The sequence below is a fragment of the Macaca thibetana genome, chromosome 16 (genome assembly GCF_024542745.1).
Source record: "Macaca thibetana thibetana isolate TM-01 chromosome 16, ASM2454274v1, whole genome shotgun sequence".
Classification (NCBI taxonomy): domain Eukaryota; kingdom Metazoa; phylum Chordata; class Mammalia; order Primates; family Cercopithecidae; genus Macaca; species Macaca thibetana.
In genome coordinates this window covers 58129740-58142324 of record NC_065593.1, presented here as the reverse complement: position 1 = coordinate 58142324, position 12585 = coordinate 58129740, and the positions used below count along the sequence as shown (strand labels likewise).

The 12585-nt window shown below is 50.8% G+C and overlaps 4 protein-coding genes across 4 annotated transcripts in view; 2 read left to right on the top strand and 2 right to left on the bottom strand.

Annotated features, from left to right (window-relative positions):
* MRPL12 (mitochondrial ribosomal protein L12) overlaps nucleotides 1-12585 on the top strand; it is a 167324-nt gene that overhangs the window by 26006 nt on the left and 128733 nt on the right. The window lies entirely within an intron of this gene.
* The window catches only part of ACTG1 (actin gamma 1), a 181429-nt gene that overhangs the window by 63360 nt on the left and 105484 nt on the right, over nucleotides 1-12585 (bottom strand). The window lies entirely within an intron of this gene.
* CCDC137 (coiled-coil domain containing 137) overlaps nucleotides 1-12585 on the top strand; it is a 150931-nt gene that overhangs the window by 46351 nt on the left and 91995 nt on the right. The window lies entirely within an intron of this gene.
* The window catches only part of NPLOC4 (NPL4 homolog, ubiquitin recognition factor), an 87015-nt gene that overhangs the window by 20916 nt on the left and 53514 nt on the right, over nucleotides 1-12585 (bottom strand). The gene's annotated exons all lie outside the window — the stretch shown is intronic.

Genomic DNA, 12585 nt, shown 5'->3' with positions numbered 1-12585 from the left:
GTCTCAAAAAACAAAACAAAACAAAACAAAAAAAACCCTGGTTTGCAACATATGACAAAGGGTTAATATACAAAGACCTCACGAATGAATGCCAAAAATGATGAATCACCTTATAAATACCTAAGCACACAAAGAGGCGACTCACAAAGAAAACAGTCAGTAAACACAGGAGACTCCCTGTGGCCAAAGCAGCACAGAGAGAGGGGTCCTGGGCCTGCTTGGTTCTCGCCAGCGTCACAGGCACGAGGGCCAGGCTGGTCTGCAGCACCACCCACAAGTGTCCACCCTGACACCTTCCCAGAGGAAATGTGGGAGGACACACAGACCCTTCGAGTACACAGTAAGCTTCGGCAACAAAATCCTAGTTCTGGGAATTCATCCCAAGCAATTTAAAGCATGCACTAAGAATGAGTTACAGGGTCCACCAAGTGCTGTTCACAGCACCAGATGCTAACAAGCCCCATGGCCTGCTGAGTAAGCAATGCCTGGCCACAGCAAGGGGCAGTGGCTTCCTCCGAGATGCCCTCTGGCCCCTCCACAGCCAGCTCCTTGAAGGAACGCTGTCCTTCTTGCTGCTTCTATGCCCCCTCGACCCCCCACGGCACTCTGACCTGCCCCACCCCAGCACTGTGTGGTCCTCGCCAGACTGCCTGTCCGCACAGCTCTCCAGGTGGGGGACCCCAGCACTGTCCCTTGGCACCAGGACATCACCCTCCCACCTCTCCCAGACCCTTCTCCTTGACCTCTTTAGAGCAGCAATCCTTGGAGTTGCTCAACACCCTCTTCTTTTCTCCCACTGAACCACAGCTTGGCTCATCTACTCCAGGTTAGCTCAACGCCCTCTTCTTTTTTTTTTTTTTTTTTTTTTTGAGACGGAGTCTCGCTCTGTCGCCCAGGCTGGAGTGCAGTGGCCGGATCTCAGCTCACTGCAAGCTCCGCCTCCCGGGTTTACGCCATTCTCCTGCCTCAGCCTCCCGAGTAGCTGGGACTACAGGCGCCCGCCACCTCGCCCGGCTAGTTTTTTGTATTTTTTATTAGAGACGGGGTTTCACCGGGTTAGCCAGGATGGTCTCGATCTCCTGACCTCGTGATCCGCCCGTCTCGGCCTCCCAAAGTGCTGGGATTACAGGCTTGAGCCACCGTGCCCGGCCTTCTTTTTTTTTTTTTTTGAGACAGAGTCTCACTATGTCGCCCAGGCTGGAGTGCAGTGGTGCGATCTCGGCTCACTGCAAGCTCCGTCTCCCGGATTCACGCCATTCTCCTGCCTCAGCCTCCCGAGTAGCTGGGACTACAGGCGCCCACCACCACGCCCGGCTAATTTTTTGTATTTTTAGTAGAGACGGGGTTTCACCGTGTTAGCCAGGGTGGTCTCGATCTCCTGACCTCCTGATCCACCCGCCTCGGCCTCCCAAAGTGCTGGGATTATAGGCGTGAGCCACCGCGCCCGGCCAACGCCCTCTTCTTTTCTCCCTCTGAACCACGGCTTGGCTCGTCTACTTCTGGGTTAATTTAGGCTTTCTCCGCAGATAGTCTGAAAAGGACATTATTGGCTGTATCTCTTGCCTGAGCTTCCAGACCTGAGTCCTGGCAAATGTCTGTCCTGCTACATCTTCAAACTCCGCATGTTGGCACCTGGACTCACCATCCTCTCCCACAGACCCATGGCTCTACTCTGGCACCAGTGGCAACCCTACTCCCCCAAACCAGGAACTTGGCTTGAGACTGTGCTCCTCTCTGCATGCCTGCCAGGCCTCCGAAGCTCTCAGTCCCAACACACCGTCCTCATCCCCAAGGCCACAGGGAATTGACATGTGGCCTGGATTACCAACATCACCAGCTTCTCACTGGGCTCCCCAACCCCAACCCGTTCCCCCCACTGCAGCGCAGGATGGGTCTTCTACAGTGGGGACCTCCCCTGCCCACCCCATCCGGCTGTCAGCACCTGTCCACTGCCTCTCCTACCTGGATTTCAGCCCCACTCACTCCTCTAACCTTGCTGCCTTCTCCTGACTCAGGCTACTGGCATCCAATGCCTGGACTGTTCAAAAGCTTCCCGCCTCCAGACTACCCCTCCTCCTGACACCTCCAGTAGGAACATTCCAGAACCCACTTTCCCTATCTCTTTCCATGGCCTCCCACTGTCCACCACAGGTCACTCCAGCTAGACTGGCCCCCCAGGCGCATGCTGTGCTCTCCAGGTACATGGCTTCAGCAGATTCCACTCCACCTGGCTTCCTCTCACACACTCCAGTCTCAGTGCTGTGAATGGCCACCTCGGCGGGCCCTGTTTCCCAACAAGACACCTCCACAGAGTCTGCAAGAAGAGGGACCAGGAGGGACCATGGAGCCCCAGGTCCGAGGCCTAACACCTGATCCACGGGACGCGCTCAGCAGATGAATGGTGTGACTGGTCCGTTTTCTCACTGCTATAATGAACTGCCCAAGACTGGGTAATTTATAAGAGGTTTAATTGACTCATAGTTCAGCATGGCTGGGGAGGCCTCAGGAAACTTACAATCGTGGCAGGAGGGGAAGGGGAAGCAAGGCACCTTCTTCACAAGGCGGCAGGAAGGAGAAGTGCCGGGCAAAGCGGGAAGAGCCCCTTATAAATCCAACAGATCTTATGAGAATGCACTCACTATCATCAAGAACAGGATGGGGGAACCACCCCTATGATTCAATCATCTCCACCTCATCTCTCCTTGACACCTGGGGATTACAAGTCAAGATGAGGTTTGGGTGCAGACACAAAGCCTATCCATATCACAAAGGGTGCTAGAGGCGTCCATTTTCTTCTTACCAATCTACAATATTTAATTTTTTCATAATAAACATACATTTCATTTCATATTTAAAATGTTCCATCTTTATTTATTTAGAGACAGGGTCTCACCATGTTGCCCAGGCTGGAGTATAGTGGTGCAATCAAAGCTCACTGCAGCCTCGAACTCCTGGGCTCAAGCAATCCTCCTGCCTCAGCCTCCTGAGTAGCTGGGGCCACAGGTGCACACAGCATAGACTGCATACATTACTGTTTAGTGTGGTGGCTCACACCTGTAATTCTAGCACTTTGGGAGGCAAGGCAGGTAGATTACTTGAGGTCAAAGTTTGAGACCAGCCTGGCCAACATGGCAAAACCCCTCTCTACCAGCCTAGGTGACACAGCGAGACTCCATCTCAAAAATAAGTAAAGAGGCAGGGCACGGTGGCTCACGCCTGTAATCCCAGCACTTTGGGAGGCCGAGACGGGCAGATCACGAGGTCAGGAGATTGAGACCATCCTGGCTAACACGGTGAAACCCCGTCTCTACTAAAAATACAAAAAATTAGCCGGGTGCGGTGGCGAGCACCTGCAGTCCCAGCTACATGGAAGGCTGAGGCAGGAGAATGGCGTGAACCCGGCAGGTGGAGCTTGCAGTGAGTTGAGATCGCGCCACTGCACTCTAGCCTGGGCGACAGAGCGAGACTCTGTCTCAAAAAAAAAAAAAAAAAAAAAGTAAAGAGCATTCGAGCAGTCTGATGCAAGTGCATCTTTAGATGTGAGACCCTCCTGTTGCCAGCCTCTCCCTCCTGCCTGGACAACACCCCCTTCACAAGTTCTTGGTCTAAAAGGTGGTCTCCACTCCAGCCTCCCGCTTCAGCTGACCCTATGGCTTCCTGTCAGCAAGGTGATCCCCAAACCTGCATCCCATCGTTCCTGCCAGCTCCGCCCACCTCTGCCTCCCATCCTCATTGTACTGACCTGTCTCCAGATGCCCCAAAGTTGTCCCTGACACACAGACCATGCCCCTTCCTCTCTGTGTGCCAATTAGCTCCTTTGTTGGACACCAGGAAGCAGTATATGCCCATGCCAGTATTTCCCTTACGTTAATAAAAACACAAACAAGAAAACTTCTCAATCCCACTTCCCACCCTAGTGACTGTCCTTTGCTCTTTCCCTTGCAGTGAAACCCCCTGAAAGAATCATGCAGCTTGCTGAGGTGAGCTCACCCCCATCCTCCTCTGTGAGCTCACTCTCGGCAGCCGCTCGTCCTCTACTCAGCCAGGCTCATCAAAGCTCCCAACATCCCTGAGCTGCTGAAGGCAAAGCCTCCTCTCCCGACTCACCAGGGAGCTCCTTTCTCGCCTGCCTTCCAGGGCGCTATGCTTCTGCCCCCCAGCTCCTGCCTCCTGGTGCTCTCCACCTCCTTCCCCCAAGGAGGGGTTCTCCTCAACCATTCCCTTCAGGATGGACGACTCGGCCTCTCACCAGATCTTGAGCACTACCCCAACACCATCTGTGCCATGTGCCTCTCCCGAGCAATACGCTCACCTTGGGTGGTGCCCCTGCACTGGCACATCACCAACAGATCCCTGGCCTTCCAGCCTGGCCTGGACACCCTGGAGTCTGCCTGCCTCTTCTCTCAATCACACCACACACTCAGCCTCCTCACTACTGCACGGCCATCTCTACTCTCTACCCTTGTCTCCTTTTCCAGCTCTCAGCCCAGCAGCCAGAGTGATCGTCTCACAGCCCGGACACAGCCATCTCCCTTCAGCACCTTTCAGGAGCCCCCATCTCACTTCCAACCATAGATTCAGCTTCCAGGGGACCCTCCCACCTCTACCCTAGCAGGCCACCCTACTTATCACTCTCTGTGCTGGGAACAGGCTGCTGCCTTTGTCTGAACAATCTCCTCCAGACATCCCCAGAGCTGCTCTGTCAATCAACACCTTCTCTCCCCTCTCAGGACTTGACCCTCCAGGGCACTCCAAGCTTCTCTACCTGTTCCGCAGCAGCGGCCCACCTACCCTGCTGCAGCAGTGTCCCCAGTGCAGGGGGCCCTACTCCATTCTCCGTGAACCCCAGGGCCTGGCAATTTACAGGTGTTCTCTGAACACTGCAGAACGGATGCTGGGAGAGCACTGCACGGTGAATCAGGTCAGTGCTACCAAGGGCTTGACCACCCAAACACAATAGCTTTTGCTCCCCAGTGGTGAGGAGCAGGGAGAAGACCCTGCGCAGCTCCAAAAGGCCCAGGGCCAGACTCCCATGCCCAAGCAGGGCCGGCGCCTGTTGGAGGCTCAGAAGCCCAGGGCCAGAGCTGGGGGCCTGGCAGAGACACGACATGGTGTGGAAGTACAAAATCCCCAGCGGACCTGGGCCAGTCCATCCCTGGGCTCACGCCCGTCAGACTGTTTCCTTGTGGCCGAAGGAGAAGAAAATTGAGATTTTAAAACAGAGTAAGGCTGGAAGTGGTGACTCACACTTTAATCCCAGCACTTTGGGAGGCCAAGGTGGGCAGATGACCTGAGGTCAGGAGTTTGAGACCAGCCTGGCCAACATGGTGAAACCCCGTTGCTACTAAAAATACAAAAGAATCAGGCAGGCATGGTGGTGGGTGCCTGCAATGCCAGCTACTTGGGAGGCTGAGGCAGGATTGCTTGAACCTGGGAGGCAGAGGTTGTAGTGAGCTGAGATTTCACCACCGCACTCCAGCCTGGGCAAGAGAGTCAGACTCCATCTCAAAAAAAAAGTTAGTTAATAAAATCACCATGTCACAAAAGAACTGGAAGCCAGCCCCTTGTCAAAGTGCCTAATTGTTACTTGTCCTCAAGAGGCTCCCTGAAACCCAATCAACCAATTCTCCCTGCCGCAGAAGAATAAGCCCATGGACACCAGACCCTTAGCACAGGTACAGACAGTGAGAAGACAACTGGCTCCAGCGAGAGGAGCAGCCAGTCCTCCAGAAAGCCAAGGCCACCTCTCCTCACTCCCCGACGGCGACTACAGAAATCAGCCGGTGAAGGCAGTCCATGGGAAGACAGTATATTCCCGGGTTGCCAGCCAGCAAGGTGGTAAGGGCACAGCTACAAAGCCAAGTCAGATTCCAGACACTGGAGTCACTGTCCCATGTCCAGAGGAGTGGGAATACAAAGACTGGAGGCTGTGTGATCTCTGTGGCAGAAGGGTCGTAGCCTGCCACATCCTCACACATCACACGGGCAGCAGGAAAGAACATTCCTGAAAGCAGAGGTGCACGGATAACTTACGCCTTCTGGGCAGAGCTAGTAGCTTTGCTATACCCTGGATGGAGTCCCACACCATCTCAAAATGTCTCTAGGATGTGCTGAGAGCAGAGACATGCTTCCGTGGCGGACCCACCGCACCCTGGTGTCAGAGAGGGAACATGAGGAGGGCTCCTCTGTACCAAAGAACACCCGAGGGGCCCACCGAGGGGCCCAGACACCACAGTGAATCACCAGAAAACACAGAGCATAGACGGAGCCAGTCGGAAGTCTTACTCAGGGAACATTTCCAGGGAACTTACGGTTCTAGGAGCCTAAGCTGAGGCCCAGTGGTTGTCCCGCAGGCTGCAGCAGCACAGCCAGGAGGGCCATGAGGTAAGCGAGCTGTGGCATGACGGGCATGAAAGGGCAAGCTGGAGATGCCTGCACGTCAGATCCATACCAGGAGGTTTTCAGACATGATGCACGATGAGGGGCATGGACCTGAGTTTCACCTTCAGTGGGAAGCAACTGAACACCTAAGCATCTAACGGTGCTCTGTGTGTGTATGTATGTATGCATGTTTTTGGAGGAGTCTTGTTCTGTTGCCCAGGCTGCAGTACAGTGGTACAATCATAGCTCACTGCAGCCATGAACTCCTGGGCTAAAGGGATCCTTTTGACTCAGCCTCCTGAGTAGCTGGGACCACAGGCTCATGCCACAGCACCCGACTAATTTTTTTTTTGCAGAAATGAGGTCTTGCTATGTTGCACAGACTGGCCGTGACATCCTGAGCTCAAGCAATCCTCCCGCCTTGGCCTCCCAAAGTGCTGGGATTACAAGTGAAAGCCACCACACCTAGTCTATCAGTGTTCTTTTTAAAGGAAAAAACAGGAGACAGTCAAGCGCCTCCTGGCTGTACAACCATCTATGAGTATGAGTCTTGTCACTGTGTGATAGGCAGGAGGTCCCAGCCTGCCCAAACAAAACCCCCACCAGCTGGGCTCTGGGGCTGCACATATGGCTCCACAGCTGCAGACTCGAGGCGGATGGACAATGAGCCACAGCCAGCCTCCTGATCTGAAGAAACACAGAAGCCCAAGGAGCCTCCCCGCCAGGGCTAGGCCTCCTCCCTGCGGCACTGCGCCTGCGCACTCATGACTCAGCACCCATGTGCAAAAGCACCAGCAGCTACTGCCTCATGATGCAGCGCGCACATGACACACCCATGTACATTCACGGCTGGAAAGTTATTTTAAACTCTTCTTCCTAATTATCAAGAGAGACATTAGTATGACTTTTTTAGAGAGCGAGTTGGAAATATCTATCAAAACTCAAAAAACCTTCCTCCCCAGCAGTTCTATTTTGAAGATATACAAAGATGCCACGGCTGGGCGCGGTGGCTCACGCCTGTGATCCCAGCACTTTGGGAGGCTGAGGCGGGCAGATCACAAGGTCAGGAGATCGAGACCATCCTGGCTAACACGGTGAAACCCCGTCTCTACTAAAAATACAAAAAATTAGCCAGAAGTGGTGGCGGGTGCCTGGAGTCCCAGCTACTTGGGCGACTGAGGCAGGCGAATGGCGTGAACCCCGGAGGTGGAGCTTGCAGTGAGCCGAGATCAGGTCACTGCACTCCAGCCTGGGTGACAGAGCCAGACTCCGTCTCAAGAAAAAAAAAAAAGAAAGATGTCACATGAGGATGTATGAGGGTGTTAAATGTGGCACTTTCTGTAATAACCAGGAAGAACCAAAGGCCATCAACACACCACCAATTAAATACATTCTGATCTGCCCATGTAGTCAATAAATGCACTCATTTATTCTCCATAATTACAAGTCTTTGAAGTTAAAAGAATAGAAAAGGAAACAACTCTACCAGATGCAAAGAGTAGTTATCATTAAATATGTTTTCTTCATGTTTCTCTGCAAGGGACAAGCGTTCCCTTTCACAAGAAAGGTGAAAGAGAAAAGCCCCACCTCCTGCCCCTGACTGCCCCATAGACAAGTGTGGCTGGCTGGCCCTAGTCCCTTGGGAAGCTCCTGGTCCTCACAGGACTATGTTTACACCCATGCTTTCTAAAAAAAACTACACGTGAATGATGACACAGATGTGCCTTCAAATCACTTCCTCCAAGGTCAGTATCTGCACAGCTCCCCTCATCTGTCCACAAAGCTCTTCCTCATTCTCTTACTGGCTGCATACGGGACAGGGCAAAGCTGCAGATTCTTCTCCCTCCTGAAGGACAGTCAGGAAGCTTCTGCTCCCACCCCGTGTGTGAGTGCATGTAAATGTATGCCCACATACATGTGCAAATGCCTATATGTGTCTTCAAAAAACAACAAAAAAAATTTGGTATTATACTGTAGGTACAGATGCACTTTTAATTTTACTTTCTAAGTTTTATCCCTTATCTTTCAATGATTTGTAAACGCATACCTTTAGTAACCACATGCTATCCCAGAGTCCAGCTGTAACTTAATATCCCCTTGGGATGGGGCTGTTCAATTGTTTCCAATTTTTATTGCCAGAGACAACAATATGATGAACAACAGCCTTAGACAAATATTGGTGCAAGTTTTGTTTACAAGGCATATTTTACCTTCAACCTCAAAGTCCATGGGAAGACTAAAAGGATGACTTTAATGTTGGCTTTTACAGTTCTCTTTGCTCCAACTGGTATTTTCCTGAAACATGAGAAATCTGTCTCAAATCCTACAGGGCTATAAACAATTTTGGGACGTATTTCTAGCCTATTCTCACTAACAGCGGGCAGATAAGCCCTCTATGAAAACAACAGAATGATTAAGGAAATGTCACATATTTCATGACAAAAGGGAGCTCCATTCCTAAGTGCAAGAAACTTATAATAACACATGGAAATAAAAAAGCAAATTTCCAACCCGAAAAGGGTGTAAAAATAATCCTACAGAAAACTCACAGTTGATGATAAAATCCTACAAGCACTTGCTTTACGATTAAAAGCAAGACAAAGGTGCCAGAGACTTTCACTGCCATCAGTGCTGTGTGGGAGATCCCAGGCAAAATCGGGATAAGCCCAGAGAATGAGAAAGGCTGATGATGGAAAGGATAATACGTGTAGGAAATGCGAAAGACTAAACTTACAAATAACAATACTGAGGAACAGATAGCAGTTGCTGGATACAAAAATTTACCTGTTTCGAACAGCAACAGTTTAAAAATATAATTTTAAGACAGTGCTATTTTGTAATAGGTTAAAAATAAATTAAAGTACCTAGGAATAATCTAATAAATGATAGGTAAGACCTCCACAGAGAAAATTGAAAACCTTTCTAAGAGACGTTAAAGAACATGGGAATGAGGCCGGGCACGGTGGCTCACGCCTGTAATTCTACCACTTTGGGAGGCCGAGGCGGGCGGATTACCTGCTGAGCTCAGGAGTTCGAAACTAGCCTGGGCAACATGGTGAAACCCTGTTTCTACTAAAATACAAAAAATTAGCCAGGCGTGGGGGCGTGGGCCTGTAGTCCCAGTCCCGGCTGCAGTGAGCCAAGATTGCGCCATTACACTCCAGCCTGGGCGAGAGAGAGAGGGACTCTGTTTCAAAAAAAAAAAAAAAAACAAAAAAACACAAGAATATAGTATTAGTTCTGGTTTAGGAAAATTGGCCAATGGAATAGAAGAGAGTCCAGAAACATCCATGATTCTCCATGATTCAGGGAGACGACTGACGACAGAGAAGCATCAAAGATTAACAGGGAAACAAAAGTTTGTTTTTATTCCCAAAACCGTGCTCATATAGCTGATTATCCACAACGTTAAGAAAGAAATCAAGGACGGGTGAGGTGGCTCACGCCTGTAATCCCAGCACTTTGGGAGGCCAAAGTAGGCGGATCGTGAGGTCAGGAGTTCGAGACCATCCTGGCCAAGATGGTGAAACCCAATCTCTACTAAAAATATAAAAATTAGCCAGGCGTGGTGGTGCACATCTGTAATCCCAGCTACTCGGGAGGCTGAGGCAGAAGAATCGCTGAACCCAGGTGGCAGAGGTTGCAGTGAGCTGAGATCAGGTCACTGCACTCCAGCCTGGGAGACAGAGGAAGACTCCGTTTCAGGGAAAAAAAAAAAAAAAAGAAAGAAAGAAATCAGAGGCCGGGTGCAGTGGCTCACATCTGTAAACCCAGCATCTGTAATCCCAGCACTGTGGGAGGCCAAGGCAGGCAGATTGCTTGAGCCCAGGAGTTCAAGACCAGCCTGGGCAACATGGTGAAACCCTGATTCTACTAAAAATACAAAAGAGTTCGGTGGGCATGGTAGTGTGTGCCTGTAGTTCCAGCTACATGGGAGGCTGAGGCAGAAGGATCACATGAGCCCAGGAGGCAGAAGTTGCAATGAGCTGAGATCACGCCAGCCTGTACTCCAGCCTGGGTGACAGAGCGAGATGCTATTTCAAAAGAAAGATATAGGTCAGGCACAGTGTCTCATGCATGTAATCCCAGCACTCTGGGAGGCTGAGGCAGGCAGATCACTTGAGATCAGGAGTTCGAGACCAGCCTGCCCAACTGGGTAGGAGGGAGGAAGAGGAGGCAGGGGCCTGAATCCAAACCAGATAAGAAGACCCCCAGCAAAGGGGACTGTGGCACTGAGACAGAAAGCCCCCTCCCTCCTCCTGCAGGAAGTGAGTGCTGGGAGACAAGAGTCGGGCAGAGACCCTAGAGACACAGGAATTTCAAACATGTAGCCATTCTCCCCCCTCAAGATGTTTGCAGCTGGGTGTGGTATAATCCCAGCACTGTGGGTGGCCTCACACCTGTAATCCCAGCACTTTGGGTGGCCCAGGTGGGCAAATTGCTTAAGGCCAGGAGTTCCAAGACCGGCCTGGCTAACACGGTAAAACACAGTCTCTACAAAAAATACAAAAAATTAGCTGGGTCTGGTGGCACATGTCTGTAGTCCCAACTATTCAGGAGGCTGAGGCACAAGAATTGCTTGACTCCGAGGGCGGAGGCTGCAGTGCGCTGAGATCACGCCACTGCACTCCAGCCTGGGTAACAGAGCAAGACTGTCTCAAAAAAAAAAAAAAAAAAAAAATGCTTGTAAAAGTCTTAAGGTACATGGGATACCTACATAATTAAGTGTATGAGGCATGAGAAACACGAGAAACTTCTGGACAGACTGTATCTCCCAGCCTTTCGGGGCCAGTGAGACAAAGATTTAAGGAAGACTGTCACCTCACAAAGAGCACTACCAGGCTCTCAGATGGCACCCCTAAGGGGCTACACTGTAGAAAAACAGTAGGATCAACTCATCAAAATGCAAGTCAGCTCTGACCTGCCACTTGCCGCCTGGATGGAGATGGACAGCTTGCCACCACCACGCTTCCCATGGAGGAAGGGAAGGCCCTCTCTAGAAGACACCCTGCTGGAGTCTCTGGCTTGTGATACACAACGAGCACCACACCGCACACACTCAGCACCCCAGTAACAAGGACGGACAGACAGATGGTCCACAGAAAACACACTGCAGCTGTAGACCTACATACGCTAACCCATAATTAGAAAAAAAATCAATTAAAACTGATGCAGAAATAGCAGGTGACATAAGTTAGTATATAAGAACATTAAAAGTTAATACGGGCCGGGCGCAGTGGCTCATGCCTGTAACCCCAACACTTTGGGAGGCTGAGGCGGGAGGACTGCTGGAGGCCAGGAGTTCAAGATAACCTGGCCAACATAGTGAGATCCTGTCTCTAAAAAAAAAAAAAAAAAAAAAAAAAGGAAAAAAGAAAGAAAAAAGTTAATATAACTGTATCTTCTATGTTCAAAGAGTTAAGTAGAAACATGGGAAGCAATTAACAACTTAAACTTCTAGAATGAAAACTACAACGTCTGAGATTAACAATATGCTGAATGAGACTAACTGCAGATCAGACACTGTAGAAGTCAAGATCAATGAATGTTAAGACATAATAGAAACTATCCAAAATGAAACACTGAAAAAGACTGAAACAAAATGAAGAGAGTATCAATAAACTGTGGGAAAACTCCAGGCAGTCAAATATATGTGCGACTGGAGCTCCCAAAGGAGCAGGAACCGCCAAAAAGAAAAAACGTTGAATAGCTGCAACTGACAGGACTCTAAAAAAAGGTCCCTAACCATCTCCCACTGTCTTCTCATCTCCACCCCCATCCTTAAGACAGGGTCTCACTCTGTCACCCAGGCCTACATGTAATGCAGTGGCACGATCATGGCTAAGGGCAGCCTTGACCTCTGCAGACTCAGGTGATCCTCCTACCTCAGCCTCCTAAGTAGCTGGGACAACAGTTCATGCCACCACATCTATTTTTTGTAGAAACAGGGTCTCGCTATGTTGCCCAGGCTGGTCTTGAGGTCCTGGGCTCAAGCGATCCTCCTGCCTTGGCCTCCCAAAATGCTGGGATTACAGGCATGAGCCACCATGCCCAGGCCCCATCTTCTCCTTTAGAAACTGAGACTGTCGGCCGGGCGCGGTGGCTCAAGCCTGTAATCCCAGCACTTTGGGAGGCCGAGACGGGCGGATCACGAGGTCAGGAGATCGAGACCATCCTGGCTAACACGGTGAAACCCCGTCTCTA